A 15,990-nucleotide genomic window follows, 5' to 3' on the forward strand; every position below is an offset into this window, starting at 1 on the left:
AATGTATAAAGACATACCTTTTATAAGATTTTAACAATCCAGATAAATCTGCAGTATTGAAATTGATAGACCTATTCTCTATACTTATTACCTGATATTTCATAGTTAATGTATCTTTATTACATCTGGGAATAGAACATACCGTTCTATTTTTCAATACATTGAGTTGGCAAGTAAAATAACATAGAGAAACCTGTGACCTCCATACAATTGAAATAAATATGCACTCATTCAGAATAGGGAAACCAACCTTTTTCATTTTAGGCTTTTGACATTTGCTACGATTGGCTTTGTTCAGCTGTCAGAGGAAGCAGAACTTCAGCCACCCTTTCAAAGAAAAGAAGTAGTAGTAGCTCATTTGCCTCATTGTAATGTGTGCACTTCCACGTGAGAGGTCCAGATTGGCACCCTTTCTGGTACAGTAAGGTGACACCTGAAAGTGAACAAATGAAAGAGAACTTGCAAAGGTTAATGAATATTTATTTATTTATTCAAAATAGTTCCTTACCATGTACAACAGTGATATGTTTTCAAGGTGTAGTTCTAATGAATATAGTAAGAAATCTTGCTGTTACAAAATTTTAGGCTTCATTATTTGCTTAAAATGTTTCAAAGTTCCTCTGAAGGAAACTTCAGCAATTTCATTTTGTTTTTGTTAATGTTCCTCATCCCCCTGAAGCCAGGTAAGCTTTGATATACTTTTCCATGGACTTGCCAAGATCAAAGTGAATATTGGTAACTCAGCTTCGGCGTGATATTAAACATAACAGTACATGCTTCATTATACTCACCTCAGCTAATCATTATGATATAATTACAGATATAATAATTTCATTCAATAAAAAATCAAGAGCCAGGCTTTTATCAGTGACTCATTTCTATTCCTTGTGAATGGGACTCTTGCAGTAGTGTTGAATTGCCATTTACTGTTTAATGACATTACTATTAAGGGAATGAAAAATAATGCTACATTGTCTTCTGCATTGTAAATTGTCTATGATCAGCACCGATTGATGCCCTGCACTTTTTCAATTAGGATCTTGTACAAGGAAATGAGTTATATGCAAATTTTAACATTGTTGTTCTGTATTGAAGATTTCAGAACAATTGGATAAATTCTATTTCATTTTACCAGTTAGACTGACAAGGTGGTGTAATTAATTTTCTAACTGTCGTGAAACATTAACTCTTAAAGAAAAAAATATATTAATCATTCCTACATAGCAGAGTCTTTCCTTTTCTGAAGCCAGAAGAATGAAATCCCACAAAATAAAAGTGCTACCTTCCAATATTTTCTTAGATTCAATAAATGCCTCCTTTCCTAGGGATTTTATAAGACCATAAAGAATGGTTTAGGCCAGCTGCGCTAAAGGAGACACATTCCTTTTCCCAGCTAAAGATCAGGAATGAATCCCTTAATTTCATTTATGAGTGGCTTCACGCATATGAGACCAACACCAATTCACACCGCTGATTTCATTGGTATTGAATTACTGTTCCATGTCTCGGGTCTTTCAGAGGAAGGGACATGAAACTGTTTTATCCTATGATGAATAAGAAAGTGAAAGCTGTTTCATTCAGCAGATAAGGCATAAATGAGATCTTATGGGGTATATGTTAAAAGCCACTTTGACTGGAATATAATTGTTCATAGGACTTTTCTGAAAATGTTCTTTTCCACTTCTTTGCCCCAAATGAACACTGGAATATGTATTTTATGTAAGTTAGAGAAGTTGTATAAATGCTTAAGTTATTTGAAAAAGGACTGTACTATATTCAGAAGTTTCCACTAACTAAAATACCCTGAGGTTTTGAGTCTACGTTGCATAAGTTTGGGAAGAATTTAGTCCTGTTTAGAGGGCTAGTGTACCCTCATAGCTTTATTTGGCAAAATCTTCGAAAACATCACAAGGGAAGATAACTGGACAATGGGAAATCACTTTTGGCTCCAAGTAAATGTACCCAGAACACTTTTCAGGGCATCATGAGACAACTGCTGTCAGTTATATCTTAGATATGCGAGGCATTTTTTTTCTCTGGAGAACCAATTGGGCATCTTCCCTGAAAGCTAAAAAATCATCTATAAATAATAGTGCATTCTTCTGTACAAGAAAGTAATATATAGCATAGGCATTACTAGGTTGTACATTGATGTGTTCTGAAGAATCCCAATGTAGCTTTCCTTAACAAAATTTTCTCTAAATAAAAAAATAGTTTCCAAGGAGTACTAGAGATTAAAATAGCAGTGTAAGGAACCCAAGGCCATTCTCAAGCAGTCCTTTTTTCAGCATTCAGATTTCTTTCAGTATCTCTCAAGCTGTCACCAGACTAATTAATAAAAAGTTGACTAAGAGAGTTATGCATTCTCCTTTACCCTAAGGCCCTTCTATATAACTGGGACAGAGTAAAGATCCATAAAGCAGCCATAACATTATTGACTCTCACTTCAAGGGCCTTTGCCAGGTTAGAGGAGCACTAAGGACCTTCTTACTAAACCTGCTCAAAACAGGTAAGTATAACTGTCTTTCATTCAAGATAAATGAAAGATGAAGTCAAGTTTCTTTGTAGAATAGCTGTCTACAATAACAGGGGCCCAAAAGAGACACAGAGGTATTTATAGTTGGACAGGGATTTAGGTTTGGTGTGCTCCAATCTGACAACAAGCTCAAAAATGACAAAAGCACAAAAGATATTTGTGGCAGTATGATGTATCCATGCTTATGAGAGAGAAGGAGTAAAAACAAACACAGAATCAGGCACATAGAAGCAGGAACCCACAGTCCATTAGAGAGCAGAATAAAAAAAACAGCACTAAGAAAGTACCTAAGAGGGAGAGCTTTTGTGATTGAGCATAGCTAAAATTGAAAAAAGAAAATATCTCCTATTTGATTTTTCTTTCATTCAGAGAACCAGGGCTCTGCACATTCTTTGTAAAGAGGAGTTTATCAAATATGAATTAGCCTGGATTAACAGTTTTGAGTGACAGTGCTGATTTTCCTACCTCTAGGCAATGTGGACCAGCCACAGAGCTGCACACATGCTTCTGGTTCAGAAAACAGCCTACCCAAAGCAGCAGGCCTGCACACAAGAGCAGTATGAGGGTGCTGTGGCCAGGCACGGTAAGGTTGCAGCCTACATAGAGCCTAAATGTGAATGGACCATATGAACACAAGGGTTAAGCCCGTGATAATAATGAGACAGATTTATATAGCCTTTGCCTGGAAAGCCTTACCTTTTCTATACTATTTTACAACTTTTGAATTTTGACACAAATTTGTCATACAACAGACAAGCATCCCTCTGAGGTACAACAGGGTGGCTCTGCACTCTGGGTGGGGTGGCCACACAGGGCAGAGGGATCTGCAGAGCTGCTGGCAGTAGCAGCACAGACAGACACTAGCTGCAGCTGTGGCTATTTTTGTGCCTCCTGTCCAACCACCTTCTGTCAGACTACTGGCAAGAAGAACATTGATTGCTATGGGGAAAAAATAATCCCCTTCAAGGAAACTGCATTTTATCATTTATCTAATAGCTCTCCTCAAGGCTCCAGTATGCACTAAGGGCTAAATCCTGCTTATAGTTTATGTGCTTAAGTGGCACTTACATAGCCACATAACAGCAATTTATGGCACTTATGCACAATTTGGATTTCACAGAACTACACTTGTCCTGCACTGTCCTGTGAGTCCAGGAGAAGAGTGTAGATGACTAGCTCAGTGAATTAAGCACTGCCCTAAAGCGAAAAGGATCCTAACTTCAACCCCTCAATGGAGCAGCCACCGTTCTCCGCCTGTTTATCCATTTTATCCAGTCACAGTTAAAATGAAGCAGGACTGCTTCAAGAGAAGGGCTGGAAAGTGCTCAGAGCAATGCCTAGCTAATATCCTGCTGGATAGAGCACTTTCCTCAGAAATCAATTGCCGGCTCAAATCTCACCTGTGTGAAGGGTGCTGAGAGGCTGGATCTTGCATTTCTTTTGCAGTTTCCCTAACCAAAAGGTATAGCTCAAAGACAGGAGGGCCTGTCTTCCCCTCATCCCTTTTACATTCAGCTGGTACTTGTCTAGGGAGATTCTATTCTGCCATTCAAAGAAATAGAAATCAAACTATATGTAATGCTAAAAATTGTGTTGAAGTTGATTTAAAGGTGCCACATAAGAGCATAAAGGTGAAATCAGAGATCTATTTGCATGATAATTATATCCATGATATTAAATCCCATATGTTCATAGTTGGCACCACAAAGAAAATGGTTCCAGTGATTCTTTTGAAGCACTCAGCAAAAACTGCCATATGAAGGCTTCGTAGGAAGAATTGTGCCTACAGAGGAAATCTGAATGCCTCCACTGACTGTGACTGAAAATTTGGTGTAGTGATCTATCATCTTACATTTGATGCAGTACAGAGAGGATGGTAATTTTTTACTTCAGCTTGAATTTGATCATTAGGGAAAAGGAGCATGTGAAGTTATAATCCATGGCTTTTTCTGGGATAGGAAAAAGTGGTGGTGTGAATCTGAAGAATTAGGACCCAGAAGTCATCAGTGATACTCTGAAATTCTGTTTCCCAGTTTCATGTGCTATAACATCTATTTCAGCATAATCCAGAACAATATAATTTCACTTATTCCTTTAGCACTTCTTGCTTCCTTTAGGGTTTATAATTCCTATCCAAACTTGGAAATGGATTGTTGCTGCCTATTTAATGTGGTAGATATTGTCACAGTGAGTTTTCCTATTCTGGATGACTGGATTTTGGTGACTCTCATTCCTAGTTAGTGATTCCTTGAGTCTGGAACAAAGCAGGGCTGAATTAACCCTTTAGTCGGCCCTAGGCAAACAAACTTATGGGCCCTGGGCCAGTCGAGACCCCCCCTCCCCACCCCTGCACTGCCACCCACAGGGAGCAGGGCACGGAGCTGCCGCTAGGAAGCAGCCGTGCCAGCGGCAAGCCAGCAGAGGGAAGGGAAAGGAAGGGAAGGGAGGTGGAGAGGATCACTTGTGCTGCCACCGTGGAGGGAAGGACCAGGGGTCCCTGCAGTTCAGGTCCCTAGGCATGTGCCTAGTTTGCCTATGCATTAATCCAGCCCTGGAACAAAGTCTGATTTGTCAGAATGTTTACTAAATGGGAGACTGAGCTTTGATATCCACTTTCTTTAATATATTTTTTAGATGAGAGGCTTCAATTAAATATTAACTCTGAAAAGATTCCATTGGACTAAGTGATGCACCTATTCTCAGACCAGGGAACAAAAATCAAGAGAGAAACTGGAATCATTACAATATCTAAAATTGAAGTGAATGCTTTAAGTAAAACATAAAGAAGTATGTCTAGGAAGGACCTCATCTAATCCAGCCAAGGATTGAACCCGAGACCTTGTACAACATTGACAGTGAAACTAAATGTAACCATATGTTAGGTTGGGTTTATGTGTTCATGCTTCTAGTATCTCTATATGTTAGTGATTCCAGTCATATCTCTGAAAGAGCTACTTTTTCCTCTTAGCATCCTACAACAGGGTAGACCATCTGGGAATGGTTTGAGATCCAGGTGCCTATCCTATAATTCAACAGAGCTTTAAAGGAAGGAGAGTGTCTTTTTTTTTCCCTTTGTGGTGAAAAGAGACCTTAGAACCCAAGCTGTATGCTTTGTAAGGAATATCATTTGCAGGGGATCTTACTCTGTGTTTGTTAATGTTAACAAACTCCTTTAACCTTAGGACTGTTTCTGTTGGCTAAGACCCAAGGTATAATTGCTAGAGAAACCATGTAAGTAGTTCCACGGAAGCAGTTTTGTCAATTCCCACTATCAGAACAACAAAAGCACCTGCCTGGTGTAGGTACCTGATTTGTGCAAAATTCTTGGAGGACGGCTGGTCAATCAGACCATTGACAGCCAGTCCAATCATTATAAAGCCACCACTGAGAAATGTCCTGCTTATAGCCCCAAGGAGGAGTAGGAGGTCAAATCCATGGGATACAGCAGTAGCAGGCTTATGTGTGTGGGTGAGGGACTTATGTTTGGAGTCACCCCTCACTAAAAGAAAGTGAGGCTCAATTTTCTGAGTTAATACACAGAATGCCAATGAGGTTTCGCCACTGCCTGGTAGCAATACTGGCACTGAATCCTAGGACCACTTCCTTGCCTCTACTGGCAATATATTGCCTATGATAGCATGACACTGGTGGTTAATAATCAAGTATATCTGTGATAACTGATACCAAGATCCAGGTTTTTCACATCTACAAAAAACATTTTCCCAGTTAATAGAGAAATTCTTATTATTTCCTAGTCCCATAATCTTTCCCTCTCTACTGATAAATATCATCCCATTTCTGTTACCTCAGTCCTCAAGGTATTCCATTTATTCCTGTACGATATCCTGATCTTTCTCTGTATTGCCCATATTTCCAATGTTTTTTGTCATGAGTAAATTTCTTTAGACCATTCTTACAATGTTGTGTCAAGATCCATAATAAATATATTAAATATGGGTGAAGAGATGCAATGCCAACTTTAACATAGGCAAATTAGTTTATTTGTCAACATAATTTGTTAGTTTTTTACCTACCTTACAGTTCTTATACTAATCCTCATCTTTTTCATCTCCACTAACAGTTTTCCACATGGCACCATATCTAATATGTTGCTGAAGTCTAGAGAGATTAGATCTACCACACTTCTTACCTCTAGAAACATTTATTTTATCATAGAAAGACATCAAGTTAGTCTGTTGTGATCAATGATTGGTAAACCCAAGTTGTATTTTAGCCAGTTTTCCACTTCATTTTTCTCATTTTTCTTTTACTTCAAAACATGTTCTGATGCTTTGCATACTATTCAAGTCAAGCCTTCTGTTGTACTTTGAGTACTTAGTTGCCCCAAATACATTTTTTTCTTCTTTTCTTAATACAATTATTGAAGTTATAATGTCCATGAAAATTTCTTAAAAATCCTTGCTATCAAACTTATAGTTTCATATGCCAGTTTTTAGATGAGCTCCATCCAAAGATTCTGTTTCTTTGTTCCCTTCCAGTTTCATCACATTATGTTGCCTGAGTTTTATTTCTACTTCAAGTATGGTAGTTTTGGTTTTCACAACTTCAAGCTCAATAGCCTTCTTGTTTTTTTGTCTCCATATTCAACTTGATCATCCTCACTGGAAAAGGAAGACAGAAGAAATCTATTAATTTATTTTGGGTAGTCATAATGAGATTATCTTTAATGTTGAACCCCTCCTCACTTCAAAATGAGCTCACTTCTTGCTCTCTTTTAATTTATATAACTAAAAAACATTTACTTATTGATTTAAATTTGCTTTTCAAGGTCTAACTCAGCTTGATATTTGTCAATTTTCATTGTACTCTATGTTTCGCTTACAGCCTTATTGCTGATCAATTCTGTTTCATTTCTTGCAGTCTCTCTGCTTATTCCTTATATACTTTTCGGGAACCCTTCTCAGCAAAGGTTTCTTTTTCTTGTTATACAAGTTCTAGAAGTGTTTTTTTTTTTTATCATTGCCAGAGAAAAACCAAGTCTCCTCCACATTCAAGTTTTTGTGCTCATCAATACAGTTGGCTTTATTAAGTAGCTCCCATAATTCATCCAGGTTAGTCTTTTTAAATTAAAATCATCTTAATTACAGGCCCATTTGTTATTCTTTATTTTAATTTAAATTTGTAATCACTCAAGTCAAGGTTATTTTCCAAGATCAGATCTATAATATTTCTCACTACTTAGCAAAATCAATTCTAAACTAGCATAGTCTCTTATTGGCTCTATGAATATTTGATGAAGAAGTCTAGTGGCCTACTGCCATTAGTAGTATTTGCTCTCCATTTTATATTTAGGTAGTTAATGTCCTTCAAAATGAGATAAATCCCAGTAGTATTTCTCCCCTTAATAATCTTGAAAATCAAGCTAGAGAGAGGTGATTCAGTGAGGTGGAATGCACCTGTAAAGGACTGAGCCCTGGCTTCAAGCCCTGGCTTATTCATCAATGGAGAGGAAAATATCCTACTGCTATTTATCCACATAAGCCAATTAATACTAAATGCAAGGTACAGAAAAGGCATGAAATAGGGACAAGAATTAACTGCCTTCTAAGGTAGTGTCCATGTCACTGGGCATGTTTATATGTGCATTATCATGCTTTAGTTAATGCACATTATACCTAATACCTCCATTGTGCCTTAACCTGTCTTAATGTGCATTAAGGAAAGAAAATGGGGCACTTTTACATGTGCTTTGGGGTTGAAGGGGTGCCATTTAATTAAAAGTGGTTCCAAGAGCCACTCCAAGTGCCACAGCATCTCATGTATCAGACATTTTGAAGCCCAGGGATGATGATACCTGAGACATGGGAGGCTGCTAGAGCACGGTAATTACCACACACCAGCAGACTCAATTAATTGTGTACAGGCTCCCATGGTTTTTAAGTGATGCTTAATGTTCCTTAGCTTATTTTAATGGGCATTAACTAAATAGCACTTGTTTCAGTGATGCTTTAATGTGCTTTAAAATAAGCTAATGTGCATTAAAGAACACATGTAGACATGCCCACTGAGTTATAAAATCTATCTCTGGATTGTATTCAAAGCCAGAGGGATTTGCCTGTAGGAACAGCTGATCAGGGTGACCACTTTTTTCCATCTGACAGTCTCAATACCTGTATTTGAGATCTAGAGAGAGATTCCCTCCTGAGACTCATACAGACAAGGTACTCAGACAGCAATATGCTGAACTCAGAGTTCCAAACCACGAAGCCTTGTTCCTGGGATGCCTTGGTCACTTAGAGGTGAAGAAGATCCAGAAGAGTAGGCAATCCAACTTTTTTCTTTTCTTTTTTGTCTCTAGTGGGTTATGGAATAGAGAAAATGCCACATGATTTACTGATTCGTTTTGGTGCACTGGCTGGGGGAGTAGTTAGTTGATTGCACGATTTCACAATGATTACACACTTAATTCATACAACACAATTTTATTTTAAAATTCTTTGCTACGCATATAACACTGCTTAGCTTTAAGAAATACCACAAACATTAAGAACACAATAATTACATATATCAGAAACAATGCTCCGAAAGCACTTCCTTCCCAAACAATGCTATAAGAATTAGTATTACAAAAACAACTACAATTACAACTAAAAGTTAAATTTGAATCAATACTATTATTTACATAATATACTTACAATCCAAGAATTCCGAGAAGCCAAACACCTAAATATGGTTTCATTCCTCAGTAGTACAATTTAATGGGTTGGCCTCAGTAGTACAGTTCAATGGGCTCGCCTCAGCAATACGATTCAATGGGCTGGCCTCAATACTGATAGGACTAAGTCCCCTTCCTTCAGTCCCTTTCGAGCGCTCTGCAGCTTCAGCGTGAACTAAGAGATTCGTGTTCACGGAGAGGGTGGTTCAGGTGATCAGTCTGATCTGGTCTACACTTGCGATTCTTCCTTCGTTGTTCTGCAAGTGTGATTACTTCCAATTTGGGAGAGTAGGTTACAGTTTTTATTGAGTGAGTTGCCGTCCTGGGCCCCTCCTACCCAAACCTGTCATTACTCCCAAATTTGGGCTCGGATCTTACTCAACAGATTCTTTTGCTTGGTAATTAGTTTCTTTTGTTGATCATTTTAATTACTTTGGGGAACTTCCATACCACTGCAAGTGACCTTTTCTTTCCAATCTTGTCAAAAGGCCCTAGGGTTTGATCTCTCGGAACTCGGGATATTTGCTTAAGGGTCATTTTTAGGTTAACTTTGTAAAAGGCCTCTAAAGATAAAATTCAAGAGTTAAGACTTTGAGCAAAGTCAGGACCTTTCACACGTAGACCAAAACAATGGCCTAGATAAGGAGATAAATCTTGTCTTCTTCCTGAAACTGGCTAATGGGCAACTATTACAAACATTCAAACTATTTAATTCAATATGACATTTTTATTTTTTTTTGCTAGACATCTGGACAAAACCCCCACCAAAAACTGCCTTTCGGTGTGCCTTGAGTGACATTTCTTGGGCCAGATCTTTGCCCACAGGGGCCCCTGAGGTCCTATCCAGCTGGTAGGTTCTCCATTCAACCAAGGAATGTAGAATTTGAGTGTCTGAATACTTGTAAGTTTATTTTATTTGTGGACTATACTACTTGATCCATAAAGGTTGTGCTTTTGTGTTCATCTAATGAATTTAAGTATTTTCTAGGAGCAAATTCTAGAATTTAACCAACTAGAGCACTGTACTTATGACCTGGCTAATCAGCAGGGATCCTGGTTTTCTCTGATAAAAAAAAATCCCCAATTTTTGTATTAAAAAAGTAACCCAAAATCCACATATTTCCATGATGAAAATGAAACACCACTAATATATAGATATATGTGTAGCAGTGTTTCATTTTCATCACAGAAAAATATGGATTTTGGGTTGCTTTTTTTTAATCCAAAAATTGGGAATTTTTTTTTTTTTTTAATCGGAGAAAATCAGGATCCCTGCTAATCAAGAAGTTTGATATACTGTAGGTAAGAATCACTGTTTACTAAATTCATATAGGCAGGCTAGTAGAACACTAATACACAGCTGAGGGAAAACTTGGAAAAAATTGTAAATACTGAATCCTAGAGCTGGAATAAAATGTTGCCATGCCAACTTTTCTAAGCTGAGACATTGTACCATTTTCTGTGAATGTCTCACCATTTGAATTACTATATTATTAGGAGACAGCCCTGACATATCTTGGAATTTTGTAAGACTGCTGCATTCCAAAATGTGATCCTGAGATTATAGAAACAGACACTTAGTATGGTCTTTTCCTAGAGGGAATCTGCAGTTGCATAATATTCTGTAGGTAAATTCTGTAGCAAAAATATGAGAATAATGGTCTGTAGTGATAGAAGTCATCATTTTCAGTTGCTTCCTTACTTGGAACTTGGGAGGTAAGAGATGGTCCCTTAGGTCAGGTACTCAAAGACACTAAAGGACTGCAGAAGCTTGCTTACTGCTGCACAAAAAGAACTTGCTTTTTTACTTCACACATATACCAGTGTTAGTGAACCTGGTGGTCACGTTATGGTGTCAGCAGTGGGAAATGAAAAATGACTTGAAATAATAAGTTCCAAGCAAAGAAACTGGAAACTAATGAAGCCTATGTAACCCAAGTGGTACTCCAAGATGTACATCCTCTCCAGTTGAAGGGACCAGAGCAGGTGCCCAAGCTCTGTGGGAGATGTAGGGACCCTCCTTCCCTATCGAGCAGAGCCAGATCACCAATGGGGACTTAACCATACACCTTTTAATGAGACAGTGGTGGGAACATAACATATATAAACCAGGGGGCACAGGGGAAACTAAAATATGCCAAGGGATTGGGATTCAATAAAGGTTAGGCATTCACATTCACAGACATATTCATCTAGTTAACAAAGACAAGTTTAACAAAATATAAAACTCAAACAACATAATAAACAATACTGATTGACAAAATATAAAGTGCACAAAATACAAAACACCAACCAACAAGAGATATAGGGTGGAGGTACCTGGAGGGGGAAAGAGGGGAAAAACAATGACCCCCTCTACTCCAACAAGAATGTCTCCCCTGTTGCTTCACTCACCCAAGACTTGAGCTCTGATCTCCCAGATGCAGGGGCAGAAAGCCTACCACACAGCCATGACTGCTTGGTCTACTCTAGGCTGCTAAGGCTTTTGACCTTCTGGAAGCCCCTGCCTCATGTAGAGCTGCCCTGTCTCTTGCTGGAGAAACTGGAAGTGGAGCTGGAAGCCTCTCAGGTAAAAGCACAGCTTTTTGCTGGAGCCAGGCAAGAAACCTGTCTTGCTGGATGCAACCTCTTGCTAGGGATCCTGTAGCCCAGCAGGGAGCCTCTCCTGCCCGCCATGCTGCAGTTCAACTGCTGCCTGTGGGTCCCACCCCTTTAGGATCTTCTGGAGCAACTGCTCCTGCCCAGCTCTTGCCAGCTCTTTGAAACTCCTTCCTCATCATCCCTCACAGATCTCCCCCGAGTAAGCTGTGCTGCTGCTTTTATCCCCCTCCAGGTGACCCTAGGGGCCAATCAGGGGACATGGAGAGTGAGTCTCTGGGGCCTGATTGGTGAGGAAAGGAAATCCCAAGCTCTCCAATCATTTTTTACCCTTTCAAAACCCCTGGGCCAAATCACTACCAGCTAACCTATCACACCTATATACAAGCAGGGAGGCTTCTCTGATGCGCTGTAATTCCAGTGCGTTGGAGCAGACTCATTTAATGAGTTTTAGATAAAGCACCCCACCACCATTTTGAAGCATGGGGATGCTAATACACAAGATGCTCCACGCTAATTAAAGCACCCCTCCCAACCCCCAGAGCACATGTATAAATGCCCTAAAAGCAAGTGGAGCAGATCCATGGAAGGACAAGGGCCACTTTAAGTGATCTTTCTGCACCTTTAAAGTCTAAGTAGAAGGACCAGTTGTCATGGAAGTTTTGCAATATCCTCAGGCCCTTCTGCTGTAGGGCAATATGGCAGAGAACTGAAGGGTACTCAGACAAAGATTTGAGTGGTACCTATCAGGCATAGAGAAGGAAAGGCAAGTGACAAAGACAAATCATTTGTCTTCTTGTATATTGTGGAGGAGGAAAGACACCTATTGTTTATGTGCAAATAAACAACAGGACAAAGTACAGATCAGTATGTTACTGAACTAAAGAAGCCAAGTAAAACTGTGCTTTAGGGAACTTGACAGCATCTCTGCTTAGGTATTGTGGCAATGCAGACACTGCGTTATGAGACAGGCTATTGCATGAGGGAGATTTGTCCTTAGGAAAAAAGGTATCCAAATATGCAAGGCTGCAGAAATTATGAAGGGCCAGACAGCATTGCTGAATGCACTAAAAGGGGTTGTCCATGCAGTAGGCATGAAATCATGTGGTCAGAAAAAGTTATATCACAGAGTGGAATTTTCCTTTGCGAAGGAGAGTGAAAAGTCATGAAGCGTGTGGAAGACACCCTGGCCCCAAAAGATGTGCTTCCTTTTGAAAGCTATATTTTAATTGTAACAAAAGAAACCATTTTGCCAGGTGCTGCAAATCCTGAATATAAAAGCCTTAAGTGAATGTGGTTAAGAGCATCCCAGAAGAATTTATATAGGTATAATAGAATCAAGCAGATTCAATGAGAGGGATTTGATTTTGCTAGTAGAAGTGTAAAGAACAATTGTTTAATTTAAATTGGACTTGAGAGCTCAGGTTAATGTTTTACCAGTGTATGAGCATAGAAAAGTAAAATTGAGACCAAAAGTGAATCTAACAAATGTCAATGTAACTGGTTATTCAGGAACAAAAATACCAGTGAAAGAGAGATGCATTGTTAGCACCCAATATAGAGTACACAAACGCACATTCATTGTGATACCTAGAGAGGTGACACCAATTTTTGGTTTGGCAACTTGTGAGAAACTGAATCTAGTGAGGGTGTGAATGAAGTATAATAAGATACTGCTCTGGAGTATGACTCATGTCAAAGAACAAGGATTTATTTTAACGGCTAGGTTGCTTGCCAGGTGAAAATACAATTCAAATAAATAAGCAAGTGCCATCCATTGTTCATCCATGCAGAAAAGTGCCTTTTTCTCTCTAAGATAGACTCAAGGTGGAGTTAGCAAGAACAGAAGAATTACAAGTGACTACCAGGGATCCTGGTTTTCTCTGATTTAAAAAAAAAAAATCCTAATTTTTTAGTTAAATCCACATTTTTCCATGATTAAAATCCACATTTTTCCATGACTATATGAATACATTGGGGGTGTGTGAAGCAGGCCCTATTCAATTTGGATTTGACCTGATTCAGGGATAGTGATTTGATTAGTTGATTCAGATCACTGTCTCTGATTTGTTTCAGCTGAATCCAAATCTGAAGATTCAATGCTGATTCAGAGAATCAGCGATTCAGACATAGACACAGTTTTTCTATATACCTCGAGGTACCAGCGCAGCTTGTGAACACTTGATGCTGGGGCAGATGGAGCATCCCACAGGAGCGGGGGCGTGCCCTCACACATGCTCGGCAGTGAACCCGGAAGTGGACCGGAAGTACTTCCAGTCCACTTCAAGGTCTGCCGAGAGCACGCTGACCCCCCCCACCCCCACACCCCCCAGCTCAGCAATCCACCATGGGGGGACTCCGGGTGCCCCCCCAGACCCAGGAGGCACCAGTCACTGAGCCGGGGGGGCATGAGGGGGGACCAGCATGCTCCTTGGCAGACCCAGAAGTGGACCGGAAGTGCTTCTGGTATACTTCCAGGTCTACTGCTGAGCACACTGGGGACCCTCCATGCTTCTGTGGGACACTTCATGCACCCCAGCATCACAGCATTCATGAGCTGCCTGCTACCTAGAGGTTTGTAGAAAAAACATTTAAAGCTGTGTTTATGTCCGAATCGCCGAATCTTTCTGAATCTCTCAGTATCGATTCGGAGGGTTCTGATTCAATTCAAAGAGATTAAAGGGTCCTCTAATTTGATTTGGATTCAGAAATTCAGCCACCAAATTGGGCCAAATCTCTGCTGAATTGAATCAGAGACTGAAGCTTCGCGTAGCCCTAGTATATATCTATATATTAGTGTTGTTTCATATAAATCAAGGAAAATGTTGATTTGGGGTTACTTTTTTTAAACAAAAATTGGGAATTATTTTAAATCAGAGAAAACCAGGATCCCTGGTGATAACAGACTATCCAAAAACGTACACAATAAGTAAGTTCTTTAGTTACTACAGAGAAAAATAATGGCCAGTTACATGTATGCCTGTATTTGAGGCTATCAAACACAAACATTTTAAATTGGCAACTAGAGAAAAAGTTGTGGCCCAATTTGCAAATGTATGATTTTTCCAGTAGATTGAATGCCTCCTCAGGCAACTGAAGCTCACTGAGGAAAGTTGTAAAAAATGCATATTTAAAACTCCCTTTGAAAGGGACAGATCTGTGTCTACCTTTTGATGTTGCCTCAGCTTCTAAAGTGTATTATAAAATGATATACATGGCTTGAGAATATTCCTGGTATGAAAATCTCTATGATGGAAACCATATTATCATCTGGGGCTCCACTAAAGTAAAACATTATCCCAGACTTTGAGTTACTAGAACTGCAAATTGATTAGGGCAAAGTATGTGGCAGGCATCACCACACTGAAGATATTATAAGGCAGGGATAGGCAACACCCAGCATGCATGCCTATTAGTGGCACTTGGAGACATTTTTCTTGGCACCCCAGGAGGTGTGCTGAGGAAATTGTTTTAAAAAAAAAAACATTTTTTAAGTTAATGCTCCAGGCTCTCCAGTCTGTGGTGGTACTGAGCTTTTACAAAGCTTCACAAACTCAACTGCAGGCACCAAGGGAGAGACCGGCAGAACACAGACTGAATCCCTGCAAATGTTCTCCTGACTCCCCCACAGTACCTCCCCCAAACTGGGGCCAGCAGACTCTCTCAGCACAAGCTGCCTATGGTGTGAGGGAAGAAATGGCACTGAAACAGCACCTAGAGCAAGGTATCATAGGCAACTTATAGGGACGTGTACCTCCTCCTACCCCCTGGGTTTCTGCCAAGGCTACTGGCTGGGGCCCATGTGGCTTGCAAAGCATTTTTGGTCATGTCTGGATCTGGAGCTGGAGGTGGGGCTGGGGCTTGCAGCCTGAGTCCAGCCACCATGCCGCGCAACAAGCGTCCCTTAGCACCACTTCCACTGACAATTCTGTCCCTGCCTGCCTGCCTGCTTTGTTGAGGGGTAGGAAAGGGAAGGGAAATCAACAGCTCCAGCAACTGCCACTGCCTTGTGGGCCCAACGCATGCACTACATGCCCGCATGCCTGCACTGCTGCGGGGAGAATGGGGGGCGGCAGCCAGGCTCTGGTGGCCACTCCTTGTACTTCCTTCCTTCTCTTTCTCTTCCCTACGCTTCCTCTTTTTCCTTCTTTCTCTCTCCTCTTTCTTTCTCTCTCCTCTT

This window comes from Alligator mississippiensis, chromosome 1 (genome assembly GCF_030867095.1).
Source record: "Alligator mississippiensis isolate rAllMis1 chromosome 1, rAllMis1, whole genome shotgun sequence".
Classification (NCBI taxonomy): domain Eukaryota; kingdom Metazoa; phylum Chordata; order Crocodylia; family Alligatoridae; genus Alligator; species Alligator mississippiensis.